At 45.7% G+C, this 18,077-nt stretch overlaps 1 long non-coding RNA gene across 2 annotated transcripts; it reads right to left on the bottom strand.

Moving 5' to 3' along the window:
* Positions 1-1,495: 1,495 nt before the first annotated feature.
* Positions 1,496-17,806, bottom strand: LOC144132255 (uncharacterized). 2 transcript variants are annotated; one of them, XR_013314737.1, is made up of 3 exons: positions 17,456-17,549; positions 16,714-16,865; positions 1,496-1,678 (listed from the first exon to the last, which is right to left on the bottom strand). It is a non-coding gene; the product is annotated as an uncharacterized LOC144132255 (long non-coding RNA). The 2 variants fall into 2 exon arrangements; XR_013314736.1 differs by having other exon boundaries at positions 16,714-17,806.
* Positions 17,807-18,077: the final 271 nt, after the last annotated feature.

Genomic DNA, 18,077 nt, shown 5'->3' with positions numbered 1-18,077 from the left:
AACTTTTGAGATTTTCCACAAGTCTTTTGAAGATGAAGACAATATATCCAACAGTCATTACGTTTAGGAACAAATTGTGCGCGCGCCATGGGTGGGAAATATATATATGGCCACGTACCAATGGTCAGGCATTCGACGCCTCGATACTTCAAACTTTTACGTGACCGAAAATTTGTTCAAACTATGCTGATTAGAAACAAAGGGTAAGGGGACCGAAAAATAGTTCTTTACGCAGAGTTCGGAAGAGAGCCCGACCATAGGGGTTGGTACGGGTCTTTTCATTCTTATGCGACCGCTCATCAGCACTGTCAGCGGCGCCTCATAGATTCCACTCGATAGGCCCCGCATACGGTAAAATAAACTGGTCCCACGTCGTGGCAGGAACAGGAGCGCAGCTGGGGAGAGAAACTGCACTTCGAAAGCACCGTGTGACAGGGGTAGTAGACGAGTGGTTCTCCACATGCAGCGCGCTGCATTGCCATGCTTCATCGGTCCGGACAGGTAAGCTGTACGGCCGTTGCGTATGCTTATATTACCGTCAGCTTTATCGCACTGAAATACGAGATTTTGACAAGAACGAAGTGCCAGTTTGTAAATACCGTCGATTTGAATTAAGCGATTTCCCTGTCTACAGTACACACCTTACATAACCCCTTGGCAATAATGGCCCTCAGCAGCTGAGAAAAGAACAAAATGACATTAACAGGTCCTGCGAATTGACAAATCAAATTTAGCAAATATTTAGGGCCTCTTGTTAGCAGTTAAAGCCTGATATTACCGTTTGTGCACCCAAAACATAAATCACGAAAACCAGGGTAAGCCCAATTCCTGCTCAAAAAGTGCCAAGAGAAATGTAATTTTCCAGTGCAACAGTCTCAAGCTACCGTATAGAAACTGGCAGATGTCTTGAACCTGAAGGCAATGAATAAACTGGCCATGCAATGGTTTCCATGTCATGTTGCATGGCATGAATTACCGAGGAAGACATCGTCTTCTTTATGCTCTTTTACAGTGCAGTTTCGGGTAATGCGAATTTCGAAAACTGCCAGCAAGAGCCCAGTGCTACAGAATCCACCTCATTTGCGAGTTGCAATCCCAGTAGCACTGCTAGGACTGTTATCTTGCCTTTGTAAAATACCTACAAAGAACATTCAATTCAAAGGGCCTCAATTACAATGTTCAGTGGGCTTGACCCGTTTAGCAGTTGTCTCAAAGCAGTATGTTGGCAATTTTTTTTTTTCATTAGCTTTGTGCAGCATTTTCTGCTGCAATGGCATAAACAGGAAGGCAATATGCGGTTCTGCAGCAACACTTCAGACTGTGATGCGACACACGGCAAGCACTTACCTCAAAGATGAGTAGGTTGCTCAGAGGAAACAATGTGGTGGCTGGGTATGGCCTTAAAACAAAAACTGCTTTGTAACACGGTTTTTCTATACGGCCAACGAAGTTGTTACTCATTTATTCATACGCTTCATCAATTACTGACAAGGCGTGTCGGTAGGAACACTTTATTTGGCAAGGCAGTCCTGGCCGATGTGGGCCTAATGCGACTCTGCCTGTAGGCCAAGGTGCAGACTTGTGGGCACAATCTTGAGCCAGTAGCCTGGAACGGGGAATAGTTGCCTTGGACCAGAAAGTGCCACGCCATAAAAGGTCGGCTGCTGCAGTCCCTCCACTAGTGTCAGTCATACACAGGGTTGGATGCCATGAAAAGAGAAGAAAGTATGCAAGCTCAGAACAATAAAATGCAACTAATAAACCACTAAGAGAAACCCACAAACAAATACATAATAAATGGAATGCATATGAGGGAAAAAAGATAAGGACATCTCCCAACAGGCTACAGCAGCAGCCCACGCACTCCTGTAGTGGCTTTGCGTATGGGCATTAGAAAGATCCTTAAAAATAAAGAATAAAAGGAACATTGTTCAAGATGTGCCAGAGAAACCACACACACAAAAAGAAGTGTGTACAAGGCAGAGACCAAGAATGAATAAAAACAGTCAAGACAAACAACGAAAGCGTTTCTGAAAGGCTTCTGACGCTGGCACACAGGAGGTCACAAGCTCCATATGCTAAACCCAAAACCTTATAGGGGCGGAGACATCAAATTTTTGGTTAGTGTGTTCTTAGTTTCCAACATTGCATACTCCCACCCGGTGCGTGATATGTGCTCCGCAATTTAAATATGAACATTAAATATTACCGCATTATTTACACTGAGCGATTTCGGTTTCTGAGTGTCGGGGTGCATAATGACGTCACTCCCGAGGAAGAGCAGCAACCCTGGTCATGTGGGCTCCAAAAGTAGTGACACAGGGACCGCTGCATCGTCTGCTCTCGTACACATGCTGTGCATATCAGGGCCTTTCAAAATGCAGGCCAGTACTGCGATATGCTTTATTTTCGAGTAGTTCAAATTATAAAACAGATATTTGAAATTACAATACAAACATGTTTCCACAAAATGCAGTGATGCAAACAAACATTTCATTCCTCTTCATAATTTATCGCATCCTAAAGCTTATTGAGCATCTCAATGAATGAGGGAAAATCATGTGGAGTGGTACAATTAGTCTGAGCCATAACTGTGTTCAGGAAAAACATGACAGCTTGACTTTGTAAGCTGCCGAACGACAATCTTTCGGCTTTTCATTTCTCGGATTTTTGGCGAAGATCATAGCACCGAAGCGCGACCTTGTGGTAGAGCATCCGCCTCACATTCGGGAGGTGCTGTGTTCGATACCCAGTCGACCAAACCGTAGCCTTGATGGATCAGAGATAAGTTCCGCCGTCAAGCAACCCTAAATCCACCTCGTGCGGTAGAAGCCCATCTTTTTTTTTAACCCGTCATGCACACCTGCCGATGTGCGTGAGCCAGCCACAACGGTAGCAAGCAAATACCGCTGCACTTTGCTCGAAGGGGGTTTGTGAGCGGAGAGTGCTTATGGCACATCTCTCTTGAGGCTAGAGAAGTGAACGTTGTAAGTTTTGTAACTGGCACAAGGCGAGAGTTTTGGACTGCGGGTTTTAGCCACGTGGAGACGTTTTTGTGCCCGCATTTGACGGGAATTTTGAGGCGCAGGCTATCCTTCCCATGCAGTGCACCCCTGGAGAGCAGAGCACTAGGCCGGGGGACCGCCTGTTCCCATTGGATTAACCGGCTGGTGGACCGGAGGCCGCGGGAATCGTATCCACGACCTCCCGTAGCCGAGGCGAGCACTCAAGCACGAGGCCACAGCTTCGGTGGAGATGCTCTTCTTGTCGCAATTCAGACACTGAAAAGGCATATGACGTGATGTGGCATTGTTGAGAAACATTAATGACACAAAAAATCGATGAACAGCAGCTTAAGCTACAACAAGAGTGAGAGCATTAACAAGACTACCTCTTCCACACTCCCTTGTGACACCTCCATCTGTGGAGTGCTACACCCGATGCAGCATTCTTGACGGAACATGGCCCACTTAACTCTTGTGTATGGTGCAAAAAACAGCGCGAACAAACGGGGACTAGACGAAGAATTCACAGGAACCCCGTTTGTTCGCGCTGTTTTTTGCATTATGTATCACCAACTCGCCCGCTTATCCATCCTGTTCATCTTGTGTATGGGTTTCACCACACTGGAATCCCTGGCCGTAACGTACCCACAGATGCTGGCACATTTCAACTAGGAATCTGTGCAGGAATTTCAGCAGCAGTTTCCCTTCTGACTAGTTGAAAAGTGCCTAGGTGATCCGGAGTCTTAGATTTGGAAGTTTGTTAAAATTATACTCACAAGTTTTTGCTTTCTTTTAATGGTTCATAAGAGTGGTGGCCATATGTGGTGACATTACATGTGCTTTCACAAAAGAAACAAACAACTCTACTTTGAGAAAATTCTGGAAAATTTCTAAACGGAACACCCTGCATGCTTTCAGGGGCTTCATTGTACTGCAAATGAATATTTCAGGCTTTCAAGAAGGAACCCCTGAACAAGGAGGCTGACAAAGGTTGGTTTGCTCATCACTGAGAAGCACTGCCTTTCCAATGAAGGCACACTGGCATCCCTTTCGATAGCAGCAATGCCACAGGACAAGCACCAAGCGATTTCCACAAAAAGTAACTTTTTATGGCCTCGTCACCACAGCTCGAACCGCAGAGAAACTAGCCTCTGTTTGTTTCTGCAATAGCCTACAAGATTGACGAGGCCTGAGAGCAAGATTTACAGATCCATTTTGATGCCACACTAGGGTGGCGTGGCACCTCGCATCAGCATAGTGAAAGTGCATGAATTCAGCACATTACTACGATTACGGCTTATTCCGCAGAAAATACTTTTGAACGTAGCTGCGTCTATTCATATGCACCAGCAAAAATTTAATGAGCAGTGTGGCAACCGGTACAGAACCAACCAGTATATACAATGCTCACTTCATGTACGACAAGAAGCAGACAGCTAAAACAGACAAGCTGCCATGCCTTATACACGTTAGAAGCAAAAATATGTCATGCCAATGAGAACGGACCGTGCGCTGGACACTCACAGTATCGTTAAAACTCGCAGCAGACCCCTGTGTTAATTTCAGTACATCCTTTTCCCAGACTTGGCCGCTTTCTTGATGGTATCCCTCACAATTCCCCGATTTTTCCAGGTAAACGAAATTCCTCTGACAATTTTAGGTTACTAGACGCCCTTTAAAACCGTCACAGCCCTTCAAAAAAATACAGTAGAACCTTGCTGTTCTGTTCTTGGTTCGTGTAATCTGCAGTATCACAAAACCAAAAATTATGCGTGTTGTGCTATTTTTATTCACAGTACAAATCCTAGATAATTTTTTGAAACGATTCCCCAGTATACATGTCTATAATTTTGCCAAATTCTGACCATATGATGCTTGGCTTGGTTTATGGGGGTTTAACGTCCCAAAGCGACTCAGGCTATGAGACACGCCATAGTGAAGGGCTCCGGAAATTTCGACCACCTGGTGTTCTTTAACATGCACTGACATCGCACAGTACACGGGCCTCTAGAATTTCGCCTCCATCGAAATTCAACTGCCGCAGCCAGGATCGAACCCACGTCTTTTGGTCCAGCAGCCGAGCGCCGTAACCACTCTGCCACCACAGCGGCTGACCATATGATGCATTCAGAGACCAAGAGAAAATGCCAGCCAAGCTAGTCATCATTTTTTGGATGCTTTGCCCACATGCACCTGAGCACTGCGAAAAAGACGCCGCTGCTGCCCTGCACAAAGGCAAGGACACAGAGCATCTTAAGAGCAGCTGCGGCTCTTCCACAATGCAGAAGTGTAATGGGACAAAGTATCTCAAAACGGTACGAAGTAGTTGACAGACTGGACGTGCCATGAAACTTCAGCCCCATGGAAAAAAAAATATGAAAACAACTTGCAAGTGCTAGGAAAGGAACTTTTCAAAATTTGTGCCAGCACATTCACAAAAGTTTTAATGAAGTGAAAGTGCCAATAAATGTCAGGGACTAGGAAATGGCGCAAAACCTGGACATAAAAACAATCACGTGCAGACCAGCAAAAATTTTTTTTCGTAGGTGCTAATTCAAGCTTGTTGCTAAAACATTCAGAATCAGAATATATTTATTTAACATCATGGCGATGTTGGGTGCACCGGCAAAAAGCCAGTGGCAAGGCTTGACGAGGCCGGCGCACCCTACAGAAGCTTGGCAGTGATATACTTGTTCACGTTAATAAAACAAACGAAAGAAACAATACGAGGGCACTTTCAACAAAAAAAATGTACAAACATACAGGACATATAACAGTTTTTGGCATTATTTAGCTATATATTTATAAGGATTTCTTATTTAATAAATGTGGGAGAGTGAAGTTCAACATTTGATACCCGTAATTTGTGTGGGTCTTAGGTACAAACCAATTCAAAACTATTCGAGTAGAGTATTTAGACTCTTTGTATTTCAGTCCAGACAGCTGTAACATAAAGAAATTGTTTTTAACAACACTTGTTTCATACAGTCTTAAGAGCAACGTTTCATACAACTGGGGAAGGGGGGTGATGCCGAGTGCCTGAAATATCGGGCCACTATGCTCTAGTCGCGGAGCATTCACAATGCTACGAACAGCTTTTTTTTGAAGAAGGTGCAAACGATTAATGTTGGTAAAAGACGTAGTGCCCCAGACCAAAAAGCAATAGTTAAGAACAGAAGAAAAAAGTGCGTTATACAGCATTTGCTTAATACGCTTCGGCATAAAGTACCTTAGTCGACATAAAATACCGACAACCTTGGACTGTTTGTTTATTACCATTTCGACATGATCATTCCATAATAAGTTCTCATGAAAAATCACACCTAAACTTTTGATGACTGGAACAATCTGGATGAGTGACGAGCCCAATCTTAAAGAAAGTGGCGATCCGTTAATAGGCTTACTGCGAGGTCTGAAGAGCACAGCTTTTGTTTTCTGGGTATTAATGCTTAACAAATTGCATTTAGACCATTCTAAAAGCGAGTGTAGACAATGTGATGCTTGTTGCTGAAGATCTTGTAAATGTGAGGCTCTAAAAAATAAGGTGGTGTCATCTGCGTAAATAATGAAAGTTGGCAGCTTACTAATGCAGACGACGTCATTAACATAAAGGAGGAATAGGAGTGGTCCCAAGATACTGCCTTGCGGAACGCCTGAAGTGATATGCCTAAAATCTGAGGAGTCATTGTGTATGTTTACCTGTTGTACTCGAGAACCTAAATAAGACTGAATTATTTGAAGAAACTTTCCGCGAAAACCATAGTGCTCGAGCTTAGCTATCATTATTCTGTGATTCATGCAGTCAAATGCTTTGGAAAAATCAATGAAAATGCCAAGAGTGAGAAGTTTCTGTTCAAAGGACTCTAAGATTAGTTCTTTCTGAGTTAGAAGCGCGGTTTCCGTCGAGAAGAAAAAAATATAAAGGGGGAAAAAGGGGGGCCTTTGCCTTAAAAATGCAAAAGGCCTTGTCTTGTACCATTTGCAGACGCAATCATGTCAGGATTTCGCATTCACTGAAAAGCAGTGTGCAATCACCTTGAAAACAGTGTGTGGCAGACTAGCCAGCAATTAAATTACTGTAATAAAATTACTTTTCTCGGTAATTTCTAATGCAATTCATTACTTTTGTGACCTGGTAATTTAATGAACTACTTTCAAGCAGTAATTTCACGGAAAAGTAGTTTATTACTACCGTCGGGTACAACTTAAGAAGGCAGCGGCACTTGCCCCTCAAAGGCAGATGCACACGAGCCTCCGCCAATAGGCGCGCACTTCAGGTGACGTCATGAGCCGGACGGCCGGTGACCCCACCGACGGAGAACATGCCTAACATGGCCGCCCTCGTTTCGAACTGGGCCGAGTCGCGTCAGCTGTGTGCGTCTCCCTTCGTCAGAGTGAATTCGAATTGTTTGTGGGCGTCTGTCATGTCGGAAATATTATTGCAAGCTTACGATGCACAACTTGTGCCGCGTGCGTTTGTTCTGAGCCGTGAGGCGACGAAAAAAGGTTACAGCGAACATCGGTGACTGCGCTGCGCTTCGTCTGGAAACAGGATCCCGCAGCAGCACACCGCTGCAAACAAACATCGTGCGTGTTTGTTTTATGGTGTTTTGTTTTGCTCCTAAGTGAAGTTACGACGAGGAGAATTTGCCAAAGTCTGGTACCTACTGTGAGCGGCGGGTGTGTTAGTGTACTGTGCCCCTGCGTTTCACGTCGGACGTGGCGAAGTGATGGAGCAAAACCATTCTCAGGATAAATTAGAAAAGCGTGCGCGGATGAAACCAACCTACGAGTTCCTCAACCGAAAAGATTTGCGGAAGCAACCTCCAACGCAAAGATTTGTTGCTGCCAGCTCAGCGCGCAAACGATCGATCGTTGGCAGCAGTATGATAAGATAGCCAAGCATCTAGCAGGGCGTAGTTCGAGTGTTGTGTAGCACCGTCGATTGATCGCTTTCCACCAGTGCTAACAATCAGTGACTAATACACGCTGCTTGAGCGAATGTCATTGGATTATTAACGGCCAGGCGTGTGGGAGCAGTGTTTGTTTCCTTAATGTCGGCCTTAGTACTAATATAAAATTATGACCGATACACTGGTGCCTTTACAAGAGAGCTTGGCATGAATTCGCGTCTCTGTATGGCTTAGAATTCTTCACTCACTGCACGCGCCAGCTGTAGAATGCCTGCTGTGACACAATCGCACATCAGTTGTGCTGCCAGCGCTCGACTTGCTTTCCTACAACACAGCTTTGCGCTGCTTTTCGATTGTTATGATATGTTGCTACTAAAACAATTCCAAGACAGTGAAGGCAACAGAGCCATTATGTACATCAAATAAAAGTACGACAAAGTAGGCACAGCTGCTTGTGAACTGACTCCTAATACCTCTACTCGCATCTGCATTAAATGTGTGTGCATGTTTTCTTGCGTGTTTGTTTATATTTGTTATTTGCCCCTTTTTTGCATTTTAGATCTCAGTTTTCGCGCTTGCGTTTGTGTATGTGTGTGAATATGTGAGTGCTTCTGTGCGTGTATGTGTTTATTATACCTATTTGTGTCCTTTTAGTCTTGTGTTTGTTCTTGTAAGCATGCTGCATCCACCTCTTCCTTTACAATTTCATTAACTCGTCTCATTCAAAGCACCAAGTCCTGTGAATAGCAGGGCTGGCCTCTTCGATGTCATTAAATCCTTACATTCTTGCCTACCATGCCTCCTCAGTCTGCCATCTTGCTGTGTTTTCTCCTAATATTCTGACCTTGCTTCTTGTGCTGTTGTCACAACGTGATTAACCAACTTGCACTAAAGAAACTTCTATCAGCTGTGACGACAGAAACATTGACCGATACAAAATGTTAAAAGCATCACATGGCTTGCGCAATAACTTCGTCTCTTACCCCTGTTAATGTGTTTATGCATCAGTGCATACGGCAGCTCGCCAGGAGTGCACATGAAAGGGTGCCATATTGTGCAACAGCATCTTGCGATGTTGTTGCATTCAGTCTTAATAAATAGATGGTTTCGCTGCCCGTCACATGTGGGGGTACACATAACATTGTGCAGTGGATTATCATTTCCTGTCTTGACGCTTTCATCATTACAAATGCAGTTTTCTAGTGAATGGAGTCCAGCAAAGCAGTGCTGTGAGAGCTTTTTCAGCTTTCACCATTTATTACCTCACCAATATCACTGTCTGAATCTGGCCGTCATTTTGCCTACGGCTTGTAATGAACAAAGTGACTCACTAAAACACGTTCAACCTTGCTGAGCATTTTTCCGGTATGTAAATATGACAAAAAAAAATGCTAACAAAGTTATTCACGTTAATAATTGTGCTTGCATTTGCGTTAATGCCAGAGTCAGATAAATAAATTAAAAATTGGCTATGACAAGGCTGCGCTTTTCAGTGCATACTGCTAACAGAGCCATAAAGCGTGCTCTGACTACTGTTATTTCAACATGGGGCCCGACAAACTCGATGATGGCTGCCTGAATGAGCATTATGGGCCTCAATAAGCTAATGATGTTTTATATTTATTCTCTTATTCTCATTACTTGTGTGAGCCAGATAACCAAAATAAACAATGCAACCACATGAATGTGCTTTGGCGTGCAAGCTGCTAACAGTGGCTGTCAGTTTCGTGTTGACTACTGGTATCGCAGCAGCACTGGCTATGACATGACTGAGATTTTCAGTGCATACTGATAACAGAGCCATAAAGCATGCTCTGACTACTGTTATTTCAACATGGGGCCCGTCAAGCTCGACGATGGCTGCCTGAATGAGCATTTTGGGCCTCAATAAGCTAATGACGCTTTATATTTATTCTCTTATTCTCATTACTTGTGTGAGCCAGATAACCAAAATAAACAATGCAACCACACGAATGTGCTTTGGCGTGCAAGCTGCTAACAGTGGCTGTCAGTTTCGTGTTGACTACTGGTATCGCAGCAGCACTGGCTATGACATGACTGCGATTTTCAGTGCATACTGCTAACAGAGCCATAAAGCGTGCTCTGACTACTGTTATTTCAACATGGGGCCCGTCAAACACGACGATGGCTGCCTGAATGAGCATTTTGGGCCTCAATAAGCTAATGATGCTTTATATTTATTCTCTTATTCTCATTACTTGTGTGAGCCAGATAACCAAAATAAACAATGCAACCACATGAATGTGCTTTGGCGTGCAAGCTGCTAACAGTGGCTGTCAGTTTCGTGTTGACTACTGGTATCGCAGCAGCACTGGCTATGACATGACTGCGATTTTTAGTGCATACTGCTAACAGAGCCATAAAGCGTGCTCTGACTACTGTTATTTCAACATGGGCCCCGTCAAACTCGACGATGGCTGCCTGAATGAGCATTTTGGGCCTCAATAAGCTAATGATGCTTTATATTTATTCTCTTATTCTCATTACTTGTGTGAGCCAGATAACCAAAATAAACAATGCAACCACATGAATGTGCTTTGGCGTGCAAGCTGCTAACGGGAAAAATTTTGGTAGCCCTAATAAAGGCTGTTCTTTCGTTAAAATAAGCCGTTATGCTTCGTCGAGTGGCTCAATGCCAGACAGCTCGCAGTCGGAGTCGCTTTCTTCAGTGTCATCTTCACCCAGCTGGATGATGATGGGTTGAATGTGCTCACTCCCAGACGTGTCAAGTCTGAACTTTGCCTCCAAGTCCATCACGTGCTGAATGCTCTTCGCCCAGTCTTCCGCCGCTACGTGCTTGATTTTCTCCCTCAAGATGGCGTCGACCGTTGACAGCTTGAAGTCTCTGTTGTCCACAGCGATGCCATTTTTGACCTTGGCCCAAACAAGCTCAATGGGATTAAATTCGCAGTGGTACGGCGGGAGCCTGAGTACAATGCAACCGGCGCTTACAGCTGCATTGTCTACGATGTAGCTCAGAAAGCGTGACTTTACAGATGCCACCAGCTCAAGCAGCTGCTTCTTTATCATCCTTTCAGCGTAGGTGATCTTCTTGCTTGTGAGCCACTCCTGTATCTTCTTCTTCCAGGCTGTCGGCAATTTCTCTTCTCGCCGGCTATGGTAAGGTGCACTGTCTAAAACAATGACGCTACCAGCTGGCAACTTCTGCAGAACTCCATTAAACCAGCCCTTAAAGCGATTGCCGTCCATTTCCTCGTGGTAGTCGCCTGTCTTTTGGCCTCGGAATACATCCAAGCAGCCGTCGACGAAGCCATCCTCGCTGCCGATGTGCGTGACGATCAGGCGCTGACCTTTCCCAGAAGGTTGTTTTAGACCCGTCGTTAGGCCATTTGCTTGAGCGAACAGGCGTCCGCGCTTCTGCACCACGGTGTCTGTCCACACGATCGACCGAGTGTGTCCTGCCGTCACCCATGTCTCGTCCAGGTAGAAGATCTTTCGGCCTTCCGCTCGGTAGCGCTCCACGTCACGGAGGTAGCGATTCCGCCAATCAGTGATGTCATCCCGGTCGATAAGCAGCGAGTTGCGGCTTCTCTTTTCGTGCTTGAAGCCGATCTCGGCAAGCAGGCGACGCACAGTCCACCGCCTTAGTGATGGGAGTCCCATACGTTCCGAGAACTCGGTAGTGATCTTCTCGACCGTCGGTATCTCGTTGCGGCGAAAGAAATCGTGCACACATGACCTCAGCGCGAACAACGTGAAGCTGTCAAACTTCGTGCTGCGTCTTCTCATCTCCGCATTGCGTGGGCGCTTTCGGGACGGCGTCGTCAGTTTGCCACCCGAAAAATGCGAAGCTTTAACTTCCTTCCTCACCCTGAACACAGTCCTTTCGCTGACACCGAGCATGTCAGCGACAAACTTGCTCGTCTCCTCTACGCTGCGTTCAGGCTCCCTGTTACGCCAGAACGTGTAGCAGTGGAAGATCATGTTGCGTGAATCGCTGTTCAGGATGCGGCCGCTCTTGCTCTTGCCGAGGCTCCTTGGTGGTGTGATCATCAATGCGACACAAGGCTCGTTCGGCAACAAAGGCTCGCGTTCCGATGTCACCTCGCTGGGCTCCATGGCGGAAAAGAGGTACGGAATGCCGTGCGCGAACGTGCGTGAACTCACGAGATTGTAGGTTCGCAACCGCAAAAAAAAAGAAACAAGTAGACTTTTGTAATTACACGCCCGGTGCCGTCGATCTCGCTCCGTAGCAGACGACGCACAGCGTTGTAGAAGGCACGGAGTTATTTTTCTCTCGCGATCCGGCATGTGCTGAAGCATTAGCATCATGATAGTTTTACTAAACCACTCATCAAGATACACAAATCTTATTTATACAGAGAAATACGCGTTTGAGAAGCAGTCACAATTTTTTGAGCGGGACTATTTCTTTAGTCGCAGAGGCAATTGGCTGCTGCGCTTCGGTCATCTGGGCGGGGCCTCTCCTGTCTTCTAAAGTTGTACCCGACTATAGAGATATTACTTTTGCTACATACCGAGTCCATACTTCTCGTATCTGCCATGCTTTGGCCTCACGTTTGTGGAGATGAGCATATTGCCACACTGCTGACATTCTGCCGGCGCCACCCGGTGGCCGAACCTGTCTCCCAGCGTGTGGCCGAACGTCTTCTTTTGTCTCGAATGAACACGGCGGTTCGGCAAGCCTCGCCCCAGTATACGGCTGTGTTTCCCGCTTCTTGCTAAGTTTGTCGGTGACAATATACAAAGCAAAGATGCAGTTTATGGGGGTTTAACATCCCAAAGCAAGCGACTTGGGCTATGAGGGAAGCCATAGTGAAGGGCTCCGGGAATTTTGGCCACGTGGGGTTCTTTAACGTGCACTGACATTGCACAGTACGCGGGCCTATAGCATTTCTTCTCCACCGAAATGAGACTGCTGCTGCCGGGACCAAACCAGAGTCTTTCGGGTCAGCAGCCGAGCACCATATAACCAATGAGCCACTGCGGCGACTGCCAAAGCAAGAATAAATTACGGAGGGCACTTGAGACTACTTCGATGCTTTGAAGGCAAAAAACATTTATTTTTTAATTTATAATGCTTCCTTCCTTTCTAATGACACACCTACTCATTAGCATACAGTCATAAGGTAACACATACATTAAATGAGTCATTATTCGCTAAGAAGCAATGCAATTTTGTGGCCCATGGGCTGCGTGATCGCCTTGCAATCTGAAGGCCCTCAATTGGTTGAATTCTTTGCACCTTTGGAAGAAATTTTCCCCTCTGCTGATGACGTCATTGGGGGTTGTCGACCACGTTTCCTGGACATCGACAACGACGCCGGGTATCAATGTCAATGTGCCATATAGGGCGTTCCCCTTAAAAGTGCACCAGTAATGGCCAGCACTCCAGGGAAGCGGCGCACGTGGACGAGAGGTGACGTGCGCACAGGCATCAGCACTGCCTTGGCGAAGAGTCTGCATATCAGTCACAAGACTGCTACGCATCTTCCTGCACTGCACACGATCTCACACACAAGCGCACTGCGAGCGCTTGAGCAAGTGCTTTGACGTCGCCGCACTGACAAGAAGTCTCAACTGACACGTCTAAGAAAGTTGGTCGTGAGTTGATGGGTTTTTGTGGCCTCATTTGAGGCCCTATTTCTAACTCAAGGGCAACATAGGCAACAGCGTCTCAGTGACATGCAATGCATTTCCACCAACTTGCCTCCTGAACAAATCAATTGAACAGCAGAATTGGCAGCTTCTCGCGCACCTGTGCAGTTCTGGGATGATGCGTGGATATGCGGTCAATGCACTCCCGCTGTTTACGCGGATGATAAATTCTTCAAAATCAGGATGGTGGGACCATATTACACATTGAACGATGTACTTTTGATTGAAGAGTGATATGACAAAGACCTCATCTACATCAGCAAAGCGGCTGTTCAAACTGACTAAAGGGGGGGCAAAATTTTTGACGCCTATTTTCAAGCTCAGTGGCGGTGCAAACAAAAAACTCAAGAAATTTTGCACAAACTCTGACCAATGTGCAACATTTTAGCATCGAAACTAAGTAATTTTCATTACTTAAGGCAGGTAATTGTAATGTAATGTGATTACTTTTTGAGACCAGTAATTTGTAATATAATTGAATTACTTGTGATATCTAAGAAAGTAATTAGTAATGGAATTTAATTACTTTTCAAAAGTAATTTTGCCACGTATGGTGTGTGGTCAGCGGCTACCTAGGGAACGTCTCAGTGTCCTTAAGTTCTTGTGCAAACATTGACACACCACCCAGCTTCCTACATGTGACTATGTCCATGAGAAAAAGGAATATTGTGACAAAGACCACGAAGCTGGCTGTGGTGCATTACAGACCACTCGCGCTAGGCCAACGGTCATTAAATTATATCTCTGCCATAGTTCATCGCGCCTCACTCTGGACGGCAACCACGTAACAATATTATACACCACACAGCATTTGCATTGGAGGGAATGGCCAAGAGCATTTTCCATTTGGTTTTCTGCGTGCTAAATGAATATAGACACGTAATTTTGGTGGAATGTTTTCTTCTCTACAACGATGCAGAAAATACTACTACCCATGAATTACCATGTGATATTTGCCCATGGCCGCTAAATAATTTATAATTGAATTTTTTCTGTCGCGCTGTTTCAGTTTGAACAGCCGAACAATTGCTGTGACGTCAAAGAGTGCTTTTGTGTCACGTGAGGCATGGAAAAACGCCCATATAATCGCTGCTTCATCGTTATGATTTACTGCACTGCTGAAGCCAGCCTTCCTCAAGAGCCGGAATGACAACTAATGTGGAAGCAGCGATTATATTGCAGTTTTTCACACCTCACATCACCTACAACCTCTCTTTGAGGCCACAGTCATCGTTCAGCTAGTGAAACTGAAACAGCACAAGAAAGAAATTCAGTTATAAATTATTTAGCAGCCATAGGAGCATACCACGTGGTAATCCGTGTATAATAATGCCTTACACCTCATTACAAAAAAAGATTGGTTTGATTTATGGGGGGTTAATGTCCCAAAGCGACTCAGGCTATGAGGGACACTGTAGTGAAGGGCTCTGGAAATTTCGACCACCTGGGGTTCTTTAACGTGCACTGACATCACACAGTACATGAACCTCTAGAATTTCGCCATCAAAATTCGACCCCTGCAGCCAAGCCCCATAACCACTGAGCCACCGCAGTGGCGTCATTACATTAAAAAGAAGAAACCACGCACCCAAAAGTTAGGTGTCTATGCTCCCTTAAAGAACACCAGGTGTTCAGAATTTCCGGAGCCCTTCTCTACGGCATCCCTCATAGCCTGAGTCGATTTGGGACAAACCCCCATAAGCCATAACCTTTCAGCAAATAACTGTCACCATTTCATTAAATAGCTCGTGCCATACCTTCTCTGCTTCTTCGACCTACACATAGAGGAGGTGAGTGACTGTTTGAGGAGTCATAATGAAAACCTAAGCGGCCAAGTCGAGTCGCATGGGCAGCATTTCAGCGCTAATTCGCAAGTCGCCTGTGTGTATACATGCAGCGATTTTTTTCTTTCTGTGAAACGACCATTTCCTAGAGCAGGTTCATGGTAAAACTTCATTGCGATTTGCTGCTTGAAAATTCTTCCAAGTGTTTCAGGATTTTGGTGGTTGTTGGTGTCGGCGGCATGCAGTTGGTTGCAATTTCGTGACGACAACAAGGCTATTGGACAATTGGGCCTGCACTCGACCATTCGTTTTGGAAGCGGCCAGTGCCAAGCTGCATTTGCACTGCCTGAGCTGACGTTGCACGGTGCCGGCACCACCGCGGAACTTCACAGAACTAGTGCAGAGAGTGCAGCCAAATCAAAGAAACCTATCATGACCAATCTTAACAAAGCTGCAGTTTGGGCTTGTTTGTATAGCATATTAGCAACATAGCGCAGCACAATGGGTATTTAAAAGCAGACAGCTGGGCTAGTTGGTGATCGTTAGATTCAATGCACATGGTAACTGCGCTAGAGACACGGGCAAAGATAGAAGGACACCACGAACGCTAACATCAACTGGCTTTATTCCAGACAGGCACATGAATATATAGGCAAACGTGTACATCAGATCACACCCTAAAGCGCAGGTGTAACGGCACCTTCTTGTTCAGGAAATGAATTTCTTTAGATGACAGTGATACCGATTGGTTGCTTACGCAAGGCTGTCGTTCTATGTGAATGAGGAATGCTTCCAGTATTTCGCGTTGTTTATTATCTGAGCTTGCAAAAATGACCCTGGTCTGATTACATTGCAAACGATGTAAGGATAAATGTTCTCCGATATGTTCCGAATGTTCTTCGATATGTCTCTAGCGCAGTTACCATGTGCATTGAATCTAAGCACAATGGGACAGAGAAAAGGAGCACACAGGACGAGCGCTTATCCTGTGTGCTCCTTTTCCCTGTCGCATTGTGCTGCACTATGTCTTCTTCTAATATCACCCCAATGACCTGTCACACACTGCAACAGTGCCTTGTGAGCTTTATGCACCTCACAAGCTTCCAAACAGTTAAAGGATATCAAGCACATTGCCCACAATGTTCATCTCTTTAAGGGCTCTTTACACTATCAGCTGTAAAATGGTCTTAAGCTTAGAGGCCTTAAAATTAAGCTTGCTTCTCCAGTTGCCTCATGCGCTCCATTCTAGTTTGCTACCTGGGTCCAAGCACCTTTCCCACGTAAAACCGATGCTCGGCGCAAGTGGCACAGCACCCATTTTAAAATTCTCACAGAAGGTTGAGGGCTCACTTTGTGGCGCCTTAGAGCCTTTGCTGCCTCAGCATTTTAACGTCCCATTTGTTCAGCCTCTGCACCAGCAAGCCAACGCCGGACTCGAAGCAGGAATCGGGAAGGTCCATGCATACCACAAAACTGCCAGTCAGTTTTTAAAGTCCTGTTTTCTGAAATAAATATGAATTTAAAAGAACATGTTTCGCGGTCCAGACACCAAAGCGTAATCGCTTATCTGGCCGCAATTTTTGCCCGTTTTAGAAAGCGAATTGTAACAGCAGCACACAATTGTAAAGTGCAGCATTAAGCCAACACACTACAGACTTTCCCAGCCGCGGGGCCACAAAAAATCCGACCGCGTACAAAACTCATCGTGCAAACGGTTAGTTCAACTGGCCTGTTGTCGAAAGTTTCCCGCCTTTTTTCGGGTGCACGCAAAAGCTGGTAATTATGCGTGTTTTACATGACCATGAGCTACGTTGGGCTGGGTTGACACAAGATATAAAACACGCTCAGCGCAAGCTCTTTTCTGTTGAACTGCACGGAGCTTTTGAGCAGAACTTAAGAAAAAAACAGATGAGTCTTTCCCTCCGGGCCTTTGGGTCCACTGCCGGGCAAGCGGGCTCAGCGCTAGTCCTGGGTTATCTGCTAACACAAAATATTCGGCCGCAAGGAAGTTGACAACGGAATGCCGAGTGTCAGATAACGGGCAATCACTCAGTATGTGCATGCCAAAAGATAGCAAGAACAAATTACTCACGTGCAACACGATCGCGCGCTCCTGCCGTCGACCGGCCATAGTGCTACTGAAAGCAATGCTCGGCTCGGCTCAAACATGGCTCAAACAGCAAAAATTGCCGGACGTGACGTCTTTTCTTCAAACCGGATGCGACGTCATGGGTTGAAATAACGCAAGCGTTATTTCGACACCCCGCCGCGGTGGCTCAGTGGTTAGGGCGCTCGACTACTGATCCGGAGTTCCCGGGTTCGAACCCGACCGCGGCGGCTGCGTTTTTAAGGAGGAAAAACGCTAAGGCGCCCGTGTGCTGTGCGATGTCAGTGCACGTTAAAGATCCCCAGGTGGTCGAAATTATTCCGGAGCCCTCCACTACGGCACCTATTCTTCCTTTCTTCTTTCACTCCCTCCTTTATCCCTTCCCTTACGGCGCGGTTCAGGTGTCCAAAGATATATGAGACAGATACTGCGCCATTTCCTTTCCCCAAAAAACCAATTATTATTATTATTATTTCCTGTCCTGCACCAAGTAGCTCATCGCCCCATGATGCTTTGCACGCCCATGGAGGTACAGGTGCAGGCGCAGTGCCGCCAGCTTTCCCTCTAGTTAATAGTAAACACTATGGCTTCAACCCCTCTGTATTCT

The sequence above is a fragment of the Amblyomma americanum genome, chromosome 5, assembly GCF_052857255.1.
Source record: "Amblyomma americanum isolate KBUSLIRL-KWMA chromosome 5, ASM5285725v1, whole genome shotgun sequence".
In the NCBI taxonomy this organism is placed as follows: Eukaryota; Metazoa; Arthropoda; class Arachnida; order Ixodida; family Ixodidae; genus Amblyomma; species Amblyomma americanum.
This window is presented reverse-complemented; position numbering and strand designations above follow the sequence as displayed.